This window comes from Bacillus rossius, chromosome 6 (assembly GCF_032445375.1).
Source record: "Bacillus rossius redtenbacheri isolate Brsri chromosome 6, Brsri_v3, whole genome shotgun sequence".
NCBI lineage: Eukaryota > Metazoa > Arthropoda > Insecta > Phasmatodea > Bacillidae > Bacillus > Bacillus rossius.
Window position 1 is genome coordinate 32,312,532 of NC_086334.1, and position 17,639 is coordinate 32,330,170.

The following is a 17,639-nucleotide window of genomic DNA, read 5'->3' on the forward strand; positions in this document are numbered from 1 at the left end:
GATTTTTTTAAATTAAATTTTTTATGTGTGATGGTACTTTTGATTGTGCTTACGGAAGTAGCTTACATCAAATATAACATTACAATATTTGCTTACATGTAACATAGCTTCAGTCCAGGTCGGCCCATTGTGTACTATATCTTTCCCGTGATGCTTAAATTTCTTTACTGTAACCATTTAGTTTTAATTTCTCATTTTGAAACTTAAATTTTTTCAAGCTAAACAAATTCCCCCCCCCCCCCCCCCCCCCAACATATTTAAGCAAAGATCATAATCCCACCCCTCAAGTTCTGGCGAGCCTCGACCAAAGTGACACACGACCAGGCAATTATACACATCCGGTACCAACAGACCCCGGGAAGTAGTATTCTTTTAACAATCGACCACGCATGTGATTCAGTAACTATATTCTAACTGAATTTTGTAGTCCTGGGTAATTCAACAAAATTATAGTGTTCATTGTTGTTAGATTTGTGTATTGCACTTTTCCGTATGCACATCAAAACACAAAATCGGCAATCCAACGACCAAACTGTATCATTCTAATGTAATTTCCCTTCCTGATAATTATCGTTGGAGACGAGTGTGGTCATCATCATAGTGGTGTGATCATAAAACCTAAAAACGTGATTTAACTGTCATTTTTTCTCGACTCCATAAGCACTGCAGAGGACCACATGGTTATTGTTGTAACCAGTACAACTGTTTACAGTTATATATTATTATTTTTATTATGATTGTAATATTAATTGTATATTTCATGAGTGATTATTATGTATTTAATTGTTTTATTGTAAAGAGGATAACCAAGGTATAACAGATATGACACATCTTATTGCCATAGACGACACACTTTCAACTTCAGGGTCTTCTAAGAATTATTCTTTGGAAACTTTATTCATTTGGTCTTAGTTCGATTCTCTTACACTCTAACATCCACGTTTTTATTTCACTATGCAGCTTATTCTGTTTGCTGATAGCTATAGCTCCTTGGTTGCTAGGGACGGCCAGTAAATAATTATAAGGAGGAAGAAGAGACGCCATCGCCATCTTGCAGAGAGAAGACGTTTCTCGGGCTGGGGCGAACCAAAGCCTTGGTTGCCGCCCGAGAAATAGAAGTTTCGCGTCATCCGCGATCGGGTCCTACTTAGAATTCTCCGCTCTACGAGTTGAGAGAATTGTATCTGGATTAAATAAATCCTAGATAGGGAGTATCGGCGACTTCGAGTGCCAACTTTCACGTCTGTCCCGTTTTCGTCTCGTAGTGGTTCCAGACATCTGAGGGCAGCGCCAGCTGTGATCTGCAACGACGATTGGTGAGACCAATCCAGATTAAACCAGACTTTCCAGGACGAGAGGGATGTCGAGTCTTCAGCAGCTCCCCGGCGACCTCAGCCCTTCTGTAGTTCGCTAATTACAGCATTACAGCATCCAGAGTTCCAGTGTAGCAGCAGACCACCTGGAGGTCCTGCGAAGAGAGCCTCAAGCCTCCGACAACGTATAGCTAGACCCGGCAGGATGTTCAATGTGTTCTAGTGACGTCATTTGCATATAATTACCGACTCCTAGGTTTGACACCTTGGTTGTTTCTCACTTAATCACATTTTAAACGTAACTTCACACCCATATTTAAGAACTATTAAAATCATATTTTTTTTTTCAATTAATATTTCATTTATATGCAAATTTCCACTATTCACGTAACACCACTAAATTTCTTTTTTATAATTACTCTCTATACAGTAACACAGGGCAGTGACGTGCTAGCTGGACTATCAGTCTGGGCAGACCATCCAGCAGCAGCGGTCCTGTTATTTACTGCGACGAGGGTAGGCGCCAAGAACCCTGTGAGAACACATCAATAATATAGAGCAAGGAGGCTTTATTACAGTTGCTACCACAACTAGGAGTAGCACAACAGAGTATTTGTTTCATTGTACATTTAAATTGTATTAAGGAATGTCTATAATTTCCTAAAAAAGTATTAAAACCCTGTTGACTTTCGTTCTGGCGATAGTCAATACTAAATGCGCTGCACTATGTAGAGTGCGTTCTGCACATGCCTTGTCACACACACCTTGCTGGGGAAGATAAGGATGATAATGACAAGTGTCATCACTACTAAAGGTGAGATATTACAAGATGTAATATTTGGTTTCTTGAAAATAAAGCCAAACCAACCTGTAACCAGACAACCACTAGAAAATTTAACTTTATACCATGGTAGTCATAAAACTCTCAATCAATGCTTTCTTACAGTAAAAAAAAAAGGGTCATTTCAATATGACACAACAACTGTATGCATAGATTAGGATATACTTATTTCCCTAATCTCTGGCTATAGATCTACCTTTGCGTTTTCCATAATCCGGCTTATATGAGCCCCAACCTTTTCACCACGGGGGTTGCACTAATAAATATTTTACATTCTCAACCTACACTTTTGCTTGATCACATTTTTTTAAAGACTGCTTTTAGTCCACTATATTTTTTAAACCAATTGAGTAAATGGCGTCTGCTGATGTGCTATTACTGTAACATTGTATATCAAAAATATGATACATAAACTTTAAATGCATTAATATTATTTGCAGTGATTAAATTATGCCACGAAAAATAGTCTGCTGGTAGTTGACTTAGTTCTGAGGTGAAGTAGTGCAGTGTAAGGGTGTACAAAAGATAGGGTCTTATTGGCACAAACGTATCTCACTCAAGAAATTGAACTTTGCATGCTGTTAAGGCTTGCTGGCACCCATCAAATATAATCCTTTCCCCAACTGTGACTCAGTGTAACAGCCAGAGAGACAAAAAATTTGAAGTGGTCTTTGCCCAGACACCAAGTAAAATTAGTGAGGTGGTCTCTGATGGAATAGCATGATATTTTGAAACCGGTACACCCAAATGTGCACTTGCTTTAAGAGTAATTTTTTTACCGGGAAAACTGTGAATAAATTATTCTAAACAATTTGCAAATCAAACACATTTTTGCTATGCTTGGTTTTAACCATTTTTACATTTTTGAGTTTACAGTGTAAGGAAAGGCTTTCAGTTTTACAGAAGGTGCATTGCAAGATTTTGTATTGGAAGGCTAAACAAGAGATATTATGTAACAATCAAGTCCGTCAGGAAGAGGAAGGGGGGGAAATCCCCGGGAGACCTGCACATTTGAGGGGGGGGGGGGGGGGGGGGAAGAACCCAGCTGTGTTTTGATAATTTTACAATGCCATATTTTATCCTGATAGTAGTTCAAAAATTAGAAGCCTGGAATAGTTAAGTTTTACAATATGCTCACATCATGTTTAATCATGGCCACAGTATCTTTATACAAGCGTCCGTCTGGACTTAAGTTACACTAACAGACTGCAAGGAGAGAGAAAAAATGTATATTTATGATATATTTAGTTTCACCTTAAATGAAAAGAAGGAGAAGCTGCTTTGTTATCGCTTGGTGGCGGAATGTCAAAGGGCTGACGTGGCAATGTGATGTGAAGAAGCTGCCGGTTGCGACGAGAGGTGGGAATGTGAGGAGCAGAAAGTAATGAGGAAAGAAACATTCAGCTGCTGACTGAAATCACGTGCTTAAACGAGCATACTATTCCAACTATTATTTTTGAAAAATATAGTTTTTAGAACTTATTATGTTATATTGCAAGGAAACATTAGAATGTGACGAGGAGTGCCTCATCACATATCATGTGTTGAAATATTTCATGAATATAAAATAATGAAAGTACAGTAGAATCCCGGTAATCCGAACTAATTGGGACAGAACCCTGTTCGGATTAGCGAAAATTTGGATTAGGCAGAATTTTGTCATATAATGCCATATATTGTCTTTTTGAGGCGTATTTAGTGTCTGATACATCAAATATGTAAGAAAGGTCAGATGAAAAATACACCTTTATTATTTAGCGTACATATTTAGTGTCATAATTGTCATAATATTTTTAGTTACTCACATAGATAGATAGATAAATTATAAGTTTTTTATGTACATATTAATAAACGTACAACATTACTTGAAAAGACTTGTTTTTCTTTACTTTTCTTAGTTCTTAAATTATATAAATTTTTTTTATCCTAGCCCTGTTCGGATTAGGCGGATTTTCGGATTAGCGGGGTTCGGATTAGCGGGACTCTACTGTACCAGGAAGTACGTGTACTGAAATAAACATGTAAACATGCACTCAGTTATATATTTTAAAATAAACTTAGTGAAAATTTTAAAAATTAAAAAAAAAATAGCATTATTAATAACATTATTGAGTAAAAAACATCAAAACTTTCATATTTATATATTATTAGGATAAAGACAATTAAATTTTTGTAACACTGAATGAATTTAAAAGGATTATAAAATAAATTAATGGGAATGATATTGTCAAAAATGTTTTCACAAGTGGAAGTAAGAGCTCTGTTACAAGAAACATTATTTCCTGCACAGTTTTTGTATATTTAATAAAAAAAAAAGTTCTAAAATTTGATTTAGGCAGGAGTGGGGTTATTTTAATATGTTTTCTCGTAAGGAATCACCTGCCAGGTATTGTCTGTGTTGTACAAAAACATCCTAAAATTCAAATTGACTGCTGTGCAGAGTTCTGAAAAACTGGAATATGAACGAAATTAAAGTAGATGACTGTCTGTGCCATGGCAATTGTTTTATTGACTAATGGTCTACAACCTCCATCGTCGCTTCTACTCCCAAGGGGTAGAGCAACGAAGCCATCACCACCCCTTCAGTGGAGCAGTGCTCGTCACCCATCCACCTAAAAGTATCCTCATTAGCAGGTACATGATTATAACATTTTAACAACATAATATTCAAATATTTAATTTTTTTTTTTAAATAAAAGTAATGGTAAATAAATCTATTTGCATATTATCACATATAACAACATACATTGAAATGTATTATTTGTACTCAATATTTTAAATTTCTTACTGTGGGGAAAAAAAATATACATATTTTAGCTTCTAAACATACTTTCTATTTTCATTTATAATTCTAAGCTGACTCCAGAATAAAAACATGGAATTTTTTTAGAAAAATTTAATTTAGGGAAAAATATAAGGGCAGGTTTACAATGTGAATCCATAAAACCAATGCAACTTTATTTACAAACAGCACTCTAAAACAAAATTTGTATGAATGTAATATTTGATTAATTTCAGCAAGGAGCAGCCCATAACACGTTTTTTAACTGTATGTGCTTTGCACAAAAGTAATTCCACCGATACTACGGCAGTTAAAAGTTAAGTGTGTGTACCTATATGTATATAAATCCATATACACACACATATTACAAGACTTCTTATTCTTATGCTACATTTTCACACCAGAATTTTGATAAGTGTGGTCTGTTAAAAATATGAACTTTTAAAATAGTGCACTGACAAAACAATTTGCTGTAACTACTGAATGCACCAAGTGAAGTGTGTATTTGGAAACAATCATTTGTTTTTATTTCTTTCAACACACTAGCAGTCAATTTGCAGCAACTGGAATGATGCACCAGCACAGACGATGTTCATTGGAACAGTGACAGAGAAACAATTAAAGAATTGGTCAAACATGAAAGTGATGAACGTTGTGTTTTTGAATGTAAATCTATACACCATGTCAACAAGAAAATGGTCAAAGGAATTTTAGGTTGCACAACAGGTGCAAAATGTCAAAAGATTCTTAATATTTGGCCGTGGCAGATGTGGGAAATTGTTACAAAGAAAACTACATGCCATCAGAGTTAGAGGAACCATGACAACTGTGAGTTGACAATATAGGAAACCACTTTGAAGGAGATAGTAGTTGAAATTTTATTCAATCAGCAGTTAAGTGCACAATAGAAATTATTTTTAACAGACCTCAATGTTAGTTTACAGAGCTATAATTATAGAAAGTGACAAAAAGCAGCACTTCGTAAACTCACACTGACTTGTGGTTGTAAAATATGCATTACAAGAGAAAGCAGTCTCAGTGACTGTTGTCAAACACATTCCAAAAGAGGTTTAATTAAACATGAGACTCTTTAATACCTACACGATAATCACAGTTAAGTCAATAAATATCACACAAAACAGAAAGAAGTACAGAGAGGCGGTGATACGTATCAGTCCTGGTGTACCCCTGGAACCCCGTTCCTTGCCGGCAGCTCACTGTGAAACTTGTTCAGGATGAACTGCGCCAAGGGGCTAGCATCAGCACTCGATTGGTGAAGACCGTACACCTTCGCAAAACCAAGGTACGCTATGCCGACCGTCAGAGCTATAGCCATCATCACCAGCAACACGGTGATGAGAAATCCACACAGAAAAAATGAAGCGACTGTCAAGATGGTCCCTGGAAATATTTAAAAAAAAAGAATACAAGTTAGTGAAAATGTAAAATGCTTCCTCAATTAGTGAAACATTATCATACAACTCAACTTACAAACAAGCCACCAACACTTCACTCACAATGGTAGGAGGAACGTACGAGTCACCTACATATTCCTCTGCCTTCTCTTTGCCACCCAAAGCCATGCTCTGACGTCAGCTCGGCAGCATTGCAACCAGTAACGCACAAGCCATAATGCAGTTTTGTCTCTGTTTCAAAGACTGTTCTAATTCTCAACTTTTAAATTTTACAGTAGCACATTTTTGAGCATTCTGGTGTCCCCACACATCAAGCAACAATGAAGAATATCAAACTGTTCGCGTAAACTATATGCACTTGAATAAGTGCAGTTCACAATAGCTGACAACATAACTGTTTCAAGAATATGTAAAAGTACTTCACTTCTAGACTTCATGAACAAGATGCCTAAGAAGCCAAGACTGTTGAGTACTACATTTTTTTTTAATGAAATGGGAAAATTAGCCTTCTGTAAACAACACTACATAGTTACAAGTAGGAATGTTCTGTACTAAACACAACTGTTCCTAAACAGATCAATCCCTACGGAGATTATGGGAAACCACAAAAAACCAGAATCATGAAGGATAGACTAAGATCTTAACTCCACCATTCCATCAAGATACCATTTTAAAACAATACATTTGCATTTGTTCAACTTGCACTCTCAGCTGCTTAAAAAAAAAGGTAACAATGTTGCCAGTAACTCTGAAATCAGCTGATATAGTCATTGTTTTAAGAAAAAAAAAATATTCAGAAGGACTTATCAAGTTTTTATCATCAATTAAAGAACAAAATTAGTTGATTTCTTTAAAGTGCTCTTTGTGAGAGAAACTTACAGTTCATTCTCACACCCCATATTGTTTCAATTAATTGGTCATTATTAGGGGCATGATTTTATGGTTTAATTTAGGTCTATTTCATTTAAAATAGGAGATTATTGATGTTATTGTTGTTATTTTTAACATAAAAAATACTATATCATTCAACATACATGAAACTAAACATTTCTTGGTATAGATTTCATCAAGATAGTCTCATTTGACTGTCACAGTCATGATGCATTTTTACAACAAAATCATTAGCAATAACAATACGCATGTTTTGAACAGAACTACTGAAATATTTGCCAATGTCATTAATGTAAAAACATGTTACTAATAAAAAGAGATGCAAGATCAAACATTGTAATATTAATTTTTTCTAAACTCTTTAGTTCACATTATTTGGTACAAAATTCACAATAAATATGTTACAAAAATACCAAATTAAAATATGAAATCTTTGTAGTTTTGTCAAATTGCTGCCTGTTTAATATATTTTGTTACATTTCGGTGTTCTATGGTATATTGACACGCCTTGCAATGTTATTTCTGTTTTATCGCAATTCACTATATAATCTTGTTCTTTAAGAGCCTTTCCCTGTAAATTCACCTGGATTGCTCTCTTAGGTATATAGTGTGTTTCACCAATAATTTTCTCACCAGATATTCACTAATGGTTATCTGTAGTAAAAAGTCACGTAAGTGTTAATAGTAATATTGTGACATCTTACAGCTTGCAAATAACATTTAGTAAATAATTGGTGGCCAAATTTGTGACCAAACAACAAGAGCTAAAGAGCTATCAAAATAATTTCCACGAATACCTGGGCACACATATAGTGTGAAAGACTTCAGAAAAAACTTGCAATTTGAAAACCTCACAAGAAAAAAAGAGTTATCTCGGTTTACAAAAAGCATTTAAGAACATGCTGGGAACGGCTGAGTAGTTTTGTTTCTGTATTTAGTTTTCAAACTGTACTTTTATGAAGAGTGAAAGCACTCAAGAGACTTCCATTACGGTACATCTTTATCTAATTTCTCCGTATAATGTTATGGTTACTACTCAACTCTCATAGTTGCCCTACGCACAAGGAGAAGACTGCACGCCAGTACACAGTCTTATGCTTAGAGTCGATACTGTGCTAGAAGCACCAGGGAGCATCGTACTTACCATCCCGCCTCAATAACACTTATACACCCCTGACTAGGCAGACCCCTTAAAAATAATTATCTCAAATAAATGAAACAAAAAATATGTTTTAAGAGACAGCCTTAAGGTCAGATACCTAAAAGATTACTAACAGTTCTCAAAAATATAACTAACACAAAACATTACAGTACCTTCTATTATAATGAAGCCAGCAAATGTTAGCACAAACGTAATCGCAGCGAAACTCAGAAACATGAGGAACGGTATCCCACATGACACAACCACTGCAAAAGCTAACAGGCCGATGACCGGGTGCTGGGCAAAATACAAAGCCAAGTCGTTGAGGTCCCGTTGCACGTGGAGGTCACTCAACATTTTGCGTGCAGCTCTCTGCCCTACAAACAAACATAACATATATCACAAAATATTTATTTCATAATTTTGTATATGATACCTATAATAATTTGGAGTTGGTATTTTAATCTTAAACATGCGTCTTAACAACAGGTATGTAATGACTTAATAACCTTCGGTAACCTTTTTCCGTTCATAAAATTTATACACAAAGTTTTAGGAACTTTAATACGACATTATTTTCAGACACCATTTTTAAGAAAACAAGCTATGGTGTAGTTGTCAGACTACCTGTCTCTCACCAGTTCTCACTGTTCAAAGCAAAACCCTCCGAGTTTAAGATTTACATTTTAATTGGAATTGGTGGTGTGCTGCTATGGTTCTTTTCAAACCTTAAAATAATCATGAACACTTACTCGAATGAAACAGTATTTAGTAAATATCTGTTCAGAAAAATTGAGACAAAACATAAAATACAAATGGTTATCATGATGAATTTACAGGAAATGACCTCAATAAATAGTAATGACGAGAAAATTAAATGACCAGTATGTCGTGTGAGACCTAGCCAAAATCAATTCAGACTAAGATCTTTTTTACATCCAAAGCTACTGTATAAAAATACAGCACTATGTTATCACTATGGTTTAAATCTGACAAAAATACTTACACATCTGCCTACAAATGTTCTTTACAGTGCTAGCTGAACGTTGAAGATCTTCATTTGCCTGAAAATATAAAATAAATAAAAGCTGTAAATCAAAATAACCATAAGAAAAACACACAAGTCACAGTGTAAGCAATTCTGAGTGCTAGAACAGGGTGTCCAGCACAATCCAAAAACAAAATTCCCTGACTTTTCTTTAATTTCTCATTTTCTTTTATAATTTTTCGTTGCTTTATGGAACACTTCTATACAAAAAAAATATCTAAATACTGCAATAGTCACATCGTAATTACAAATTCTTAAATTTCGCAAACTAAATGTTGACACAGTAACAAAAGTCTGAGAATCATGCACAAGTGATGTTTTGTTCGTCACATTCCAAAGTACCATCACAGATGGAATTTTGGCCTGTAATACCTTGAAATATGACTGCTCAAAATTACTTGGCATACTAGCATTGCAATGTAATAAATACTAATCCCAAATACAATATGCATGACACAGTTAATAAGTTAAGAGATACAGAATAAGCATCTGTATAAAAAATTCATTATTAGATTCTCTGCCCTAAAATATATTTCATTAAATATTCCCGGATTTTTCTCAAATTTTGAAATTCCTAGACTATTCCAGATTTTCCCTGTGTTCTCTGATACTGTACATCCTGTAGGAGGTGATAGGGATATAAATTAAGTTCTAAACCCTGGTGCTGATTTCTGGAATGAAACAACAGATGAATAAGGGCTTAATGTTCAGGGTCTCCGTCAGAGCGGCAATGAGATGATATGGAGCAGTTATGGAGAGGAATGGGAGTATCCAGAGAAAACCCTCAGGCTCACAGCACCATCCGCCTCATTCCCAACTTAAAAAAAAAATCCTGGATTGGCCCCGCTTAACTAACCCAGATGGGCTTGGTGAGAGGTGATTTATCTGATTACTCAACCCTGTGGCCTTAATGCCCCCTAGAACACAGAGCAAAACATTGAAACAGGCTACCACTTACTGGAAAAAAAAGAAAAAAGAATTTATATTTCTGCCAGTTTAGGTACATGAAATGTTTATTTGGACAGTGAAAATAAGTGGACTTTCGAAGTAGACCAGCAATCAGGAGACGTGTCTTTCTGCTGAGTAGGTACCGTAGGTAGTCATACGGAAAGGAAAATTGGTTAAACTTATCACATCTCTTTTCAAGTTTGCCACCAGATTTTATAAGATCAACTGAAAAGCCCAAAACAAATTTTTCTCTAGATTGTTTAGTTTTTAAACAAATCAGGCATAGACTTACTGTCAGTTAATTTAAACATCCATGATGTTTAAAGTTAAAATTCTAATCGTGGTTTTAATTTTAATAAATACAACAATTTTTTTTTTTAAATATTGTATTAGTATTCAACAATCAAAGTGAAGGTTCGCTGATGTACCTGTCAAAAAACTGAACTGTAAACTTTCCTTGAACAGTGAATTTATGACAGTAAGTTTTCTTCTGAAAAAATAAAAATTCCTAATGAAATATTTGAGTAACTACTATTTGTCTTTTGAAAATTCAGTATTTTCTTTGTACATAACCTATCCTAACCAATCCAAACGTTCAAAATGCTAAACCATTTTTGATTTTATTTGAATTTATATACCTATAAATCGGCTTTCCCATAGTGGCAACCCACCCCCCTCCCCAAATACCACTTTTCCATTCCCTAAAGCTTCCTCCACAAGTCCTTTGCACCTCTTACTTTCAATACCTTCCCCTTAAATTCATTTTACTCCCATCCCGTCTTCACCAGGAATGAGTGCTTTCATTTTTTTGTTCACTTCCACACCTGTATTTTCCACTATAGCCACTTCTGTGCAATTTATCTCCAAGGTTTTCCAGCATCCCTCCCTATTGATCACTTTGAACAGTCTTACCAGCCTTTCTACCAGCCTCCTCACCTGGGTAAATATGTAGAGTAACGGTATATGCGAAATAAAATGCTAAAAATCCGAAAATACTTTTATTCTATGCTCTTTCACTTCCTCTTTTCAAATCAACCGGCGGAGATAAGAAATTCCACATACTCATTACCCATCTTCCTGGACCTGTGCTATACCGTCATCAGCTCTTTTATTTTAGTTTCCTGGTACAGGTCCTAAATAGCTGCAGCATACTCCAGCATCGATCTCATCAACATGGAGTACTCCTTTTCCTTCATCCTTCTTCTTGTTCCCTTGAAAGATCTCCCAAGCAACGCCATTGCCCTCCTTTCCTTTTTACCACCACTCTCTGGACCTGTTTCCCCCATTCCCGGTCACGTTTCGTATCACGTATCCAAGTCTATCCCTTAATCCTAATGGCATGATCCTGGATAAATTGATCATGTGGTACATGATTGCTTTTTATATTTGTACATTGAAAGATCCTGGATACAAAAAAATTGTGATGTGATGTAACAATGAATTATGGTCATATTATCAGATAAAATAACTTGAAAGTTAAATTTTTTTTACGTCTTAACACGGTTTGTATTGTATTGTATTGTTTTTGTTATGACCAGGATCATTTAATGTTCTAAATTAAAACAGCAAGCAATATGTACCACAGGATTAATCGTACAGAATCATGCTATTTGTATCAAGGAATAAACTTGGATACGTGATAGGGAACAATTAACCGATTATGAACATCAGTGGCTCCAACACAGTCCCTTGTGGTACTTCCAATCTCTCCTTACCCAGCACAATTTTTGTTTGTTCAGGATCTTTCAATGTACAAAATTAAAACCAGCATCGTGTACCACATGATCAATGTATTCAGGATTAAGCCATTAGGTTCAAAAGATGGCCTTGGATACGCTACACAAAACATTTACCTCTAAGGAAGTCACTCACTCAGTTTACAACCCTGTACCCTACCCTCCGTCTTCCGCGCGGTACTTTGTCGAGACCCTTCCCGAAACATTGCGAAGCCGTTTAACAAAATCATCAAATAGAATGAGATAATTCAAAAATACCATTTTCATAATTGTATTCTCATCTTTCCACAAAAGTACCTACTTTAGCAAATTACCCCAGTGTACAAAATGCGTAACATAATATTCATGCAAATCATTACGTTTTAATAAACAAATCAAGATTTTAAAAATACTGCCACGGTTTTAATTAGTTATATTCACAGAAAATAAATTTTTGAAGTTATTTTAAAGTACATACCATCGTTGACCAAATAAAACTCATTTAATAGTCTACTGGGATTCAAAACAATGACACAAGTTTTTTGTTTATTGTTTACATTACATACAACCAAACCGTGTTCCCTTTTCAACTGCCAGTACAGTATCTTTGGGGTGAGAGATGTTACAATTCCTCTATAGTTAGAGACTGCTGATCGGTGCTATAGAAAATATTTACAAATACAGTTTTTTTAAAACAGGTTTTGTATTCATTTAAAACACAAATAATGTAGAAAAAATTGAAATATTACGGCACTGCATGCATATTAAGTTATTTACAATTTTCTCTTAATATGCAATGCAATTTTGCAATTTTCTTTCACACAGTTAGAATGGTATTCCAAGCCATTCGGGTAAGGTAGCGAATAAACAATACCATGTTGGGAGTGTGTCCAAACTCAATTCCTGCTAGGTAACGAAAAATCAACCGTTTTATTAAACTGTGCCCTGCACGAGGCTAGAAACTGATTTTCAGCATTCTAAGGACGTTTGGCAACCATCGAACAATTTGCTACGCCAACTATCCTTCAGATACCAGCACTACCGCGCTAATTAAATAGCGTAATTTAATTTTATCAAATAATTTAAAAGTTGCTATTATTTGTGTTTGATGACCATTAAACTGTTCAAAATATAATCCAGGATAGTGCTTGGTACATCCCCCGATTATAACAAGAATAATATTATCCGAGTTAATAGCGACATATGGGGTTCAGCCTTCTGGACCAAATCAAAGAAAAAATTAGCTCTGCGCATAAGCATAATTTCAGCAACTGAACTGCAATTAACCGTTTCCTAAAAATAAGTGTCTGGCTGTGTTCTATCGTGCACTAGGAATATGGTTTAGCATATTCAATTGTGTGTGTGTTTATCTTTGTTCATCTTAGGGATCCTACTGTCGCATGATTTCTTCTTTTTTTCCATATGAGGAAGCAGTTAAAATTCTAATGTTAGCATCGCACTTTCTAATACATCGACTTAAGCATGACGTCGTCCGGCCAAAGGCCGCCTTAAGCCCGACCTGCAACCGCCAGCATCTGACCCTGCTGACGGAACGCACCCCTAGCCAAACCAACCCGAGTCAGGCAAGCCTCCCAATTCTAAGGTAAAACTGTTGCCACGACACTTAACCACCATACCGCTTGACCCATACACTTACCATACCCATACCATACACCAGTGATTTTTATATAATTTCCCAACCCCGTCTGGGGAAAGTGTGACGCAGGAGTGCCCGGGTCACTCCCACGGGAACTTGTTAATCTATGAGCGTGTAGTGTGTCCCCCTTGCAGCGTTCCACCTTAATAAAGTGTAATGTTATGTCTACCAAATTAGGCCTCCATGTTTTTACTCATAAGCAATCACTAGAGTAGTCAACAAGTGACGAACAGTCTCTAGCGTGACTTTGGATTTTCAAACATAATTTTACGTAAATTTCACTAGCATAATTATTATAGACCTTATGTCGCCTAATTTGCCTATAACTAATTATTAATAGAATTTATGTACAATCATAACTCACTCATATTTCATATTTTTCGAATAATGGCACTAGAGGAACCTTGGCGCGAGAGAGTGTTCACCCCCTCCCTCGCGCCAGGGCCAGACGCCTATACTGCGCGACTCGCGAACCGGGGCGGATTTAGTGTTCCATGGGAAGCTACATTTTTGTCTTCACTGAATTATGCATTCTGGTAACTATTAACTCATTGTCCTAACCCTTTTTCCTAACTACCCCCTGCATCCTTTTACTGTGCAGGGCTTAACCCGGCCGCTTAATGTCTCGCTCACGTGTAACTTAGACCCATAGTGTAGTCACTTCACGGCAGGGGCGGATCCAGCGTTTGTTGTCAGGGGGGGGGGGGGCGAATGTAGGTTTCAAAAGTATTTATAATGAGAGAGTCCGGGGGTCCACCCCACGGAAAAATTATAGATTTCGCATGCAAAATGGTGTTTTTTATAGCAATTTTGTGTTTAAAATGTCAAATACACTTTTGGTATAGTCGGTAAAAATTTTCACATAAAATTAGTTTTGGTAAATGATAAAGTTATCATAAAATAAATAAAATACAATAATTAAAGAATGGGCATAACATTTGTAGTAATAACTAAAATTAAAATGTCTTGTACATATAATGATTGTGCATAACTAGAAGTTGCAAAACAACAGTTTTTCTCCATCATAGTATGAATTCCATCCTGCGGGTTCTCTTGCTTGCAAAGCGATCAATGACTTTTTCTTTATCAATCTCGCAGCCATAATGGATATGCAATAATGCAAGTCCGGTCAGTCTGTCTTCCTTTGTGGTAGATCTCAACCATGTCTTAAGTCTTCTCAATGTCGAATATGTTCTCTCTGCCGAAGCGACACTTACGGGTAAGGTGACTAAGATCTTCAGGAGAATGTAGAAGCCTGGATACAGCTCCTCGTCACACGAAGCGAGAACATCGAGAGCTGTAGAGGGTATTGTATTGTTAATTTCTTTCTCACGGGTCCACTTCACCTCCCATGATCGAACCTCGACATTAAGTTATCTTTCCACATATTCTAGCCCATTCACTCCAAGGAGAGAGCCATACTTTGTAGAAATTTTTTTTGACATTTACTTGACTAGAAGAGGAAGTTGGTAACAAAGCTGACAGGCTGTGAAGCTGTTGTGTTTCTTCCGAAAACCGATGTTTTAAATCTTCGACAATGTGCTCCAGAATGGGAATGAATACAGCTCTTCGGAAATATTCAATAAGGTTCGTTGATGGGTAATTTTGTTTGTGTGTTTGCCTTTTCACAAGTCGAGGTATAGTTGAATCTACACCAAGCTCCTGAGCAAGACCAACAGCTTCGTTGAAAAGTTGAGAAAATAGCTCTTCGCACTGTGTACGTTTTGTATTTAGAACAGAAAGAGTATCTGCCAGAATATCTTGGGCAACCTTATGGTCTATGGAAATCTTCTGATATAGTCTACTCAAAGGAAGAGTGTCCCCCAGCATATCAGATAAGCAGATGACTGTGACAATAAATTCACTCTCACAAAGTGCAGTCAAAAAAGTCTTTGCTTTTGCAGCACTTTCAGCATCTTTCCAAGATGCGACACACTCTAAAGCCTGAGCTACTTTCAGAAAAGATGTTCGGACTGCAAAACGCTATCGTGTCTTTCAATCCAACGAGTTTCACACAGTCCAGAGAGTTGGTGACATAAAACTTTCTTGAGTAAAGCTGAGCGTTTTGATGATGCAGTGAATAACGAGATTATCGTTTTCATTGTTGCAATAGTCTTTCGAACTGCTTGGATGCTGGAAGATTTTGATATCGCCAAATTAAGTGCATGATTGTGACATGGACAGTGAACAGCATTCACAGCTTCTCGCCTGACTTCAGCCACAGCACCACGAATTTCTGACACCATGACACTGCACCCATCTGTGGATATGCCAACACAATGGCTTAGGTCAAGACAGTGATGCTTTAGAGCAGAAAGTACTACTTGCCCAATATCTTTGCCACTTACAGTTGGTGCATATACTTCATCTTGGTCCTTGTCTTCACTGTTCACAAATTGTCGAACATTTAAAAATTGTAAACAATCTTCGTGCACTGAATCTTTGTGTACATACCTCAAAACAAGTGTTAACTGGGATTCATGTGAAGCATCAGTAGTTTCGACGAACATGATGCTAAAAAATTTGGAATCCTGCACACGTTTGATAATTTGTGAAATAATCTCTTCCCCACAACTACCAATCAACTCATTCTGCGTGGTTTTGCTCATAAAAGTTGCTCTAGATGATGCTGTTTGTAGATGGTCTTTTAGTTCATTGTCACCACACTGGATACAGTATCGAAGAAGGGCGCGGAAGTTACCTTCATTTGCAGTAATACTCTCTGTTAGTAAACCGTCATCACAATGTCCTCTGAATGCAATACTTTGCCTTCCAAGAAAGATAATAGTGCCAATTACAGGTAATAATCTACGACGGTTTTCTTCAATTTTTTCCAGACGGTGACTGTTGATATGATTTGCCACATTTTTTTCAGGATTTTCCATACACTGGAGGAATTGCTTTCCAGACTCAACAGCCGAAATGTGGTATTCATTTCTTTTGTGGGACTCCAGAACACCATCATTTCCTAAGATTTTGGCAAAGTTCTTGAGAGGCTGAGTCACCATGGTTTTTAGTTGAACTGTTTTGTCGAAGCCACCTATATTGCTCGTGATAAACAAAGGACAAAATTTGCAGTAATAACCTTTTTGGACATCAGAAAATACAAGCCAGGGATTGTTGTCGAGGTTGGTCACACAACAACTCTCCTCACTCCACCCTCCACTCCAGTAACGGGACAGCCCAGCTTGTCGCCCGCCATACCCTTCCAACATTCCCAGCCACGCTTTTCCCTTGAGCACAGGACAGCTGAAAAGTTGAAGGATGAAGGAAACATGCCCAGAGTGAAGATACTATGTGTTAATGTGGCACACAGCTATCAATATTTCGGTTTCATGTAAGACATTGCGCGGGTCTTAATTTATTTGGCTACATCATCGATTTTGCTTCCCTGGGTGAAGGGGGGGGGGGCGATCGCCCCTATCGCCCCCCCCCCCCCTTGGATCCACGCCATAGCCTGCTTCACGGCATGGACCGACTCCCGAGGACTCAGAACTTTATTTAACGTGTCAAGTACACGAGTGCCGATATCAACCACGTAACAGACTTGTTCGCTAAATTTAATTCGGACCGCGGCTCACACAGGTGAGCCCGGCCTACACTCGGCTTGTAATTTATGGGATTGGCCGCCTCCAATCGCCACCCCAACCGAGACTGGCATTAGGGTATCACGTAGGAAGCAGTGCCTTTCAACCTACGTAGTTTTACTGTGTAATGTGTCGTGTAACTTCCTGTGTAAGGTATCGCGTAACTTCGTATGTAATTGCAAACATTCGTGCTGTGCAGGCTATGCCCTATCAGTGCGTGTTGCGCAATTAAAAGATGTCTCAGAAAACCCATGTACATTATTTGTAGTAAGTACCGCCGACGATCCTAGTGGACCACTCT

General features: G+C 37.0%; 1 long non-coding RNA gene across 1 annotated transcript; it reads right to left on the bottom strand.

The window, feature by feature from the left end:
- Positions 1 to 4,637: 4,637 nt before the first annotated feature.
- Positions 4,638 to 12,700, bottom strand: LOC134532986 (uncharacterized). Its single transcript, XR_010075229.1, has 4 exons — positions 12,573 to 12,700; positions 9,390 to 9,447; positions 8,557 to 8,760; positions 4,638 to 6,337 (listed from the first exon to the last, which is right to left on the bottom strand). It is a non-coding gene; the product is annotated as an uncharacterized LOC134532986 (long non-coding RNA).
- Positions 12,701 to 17,639: the final 4,939 nt, after the last annotated feature.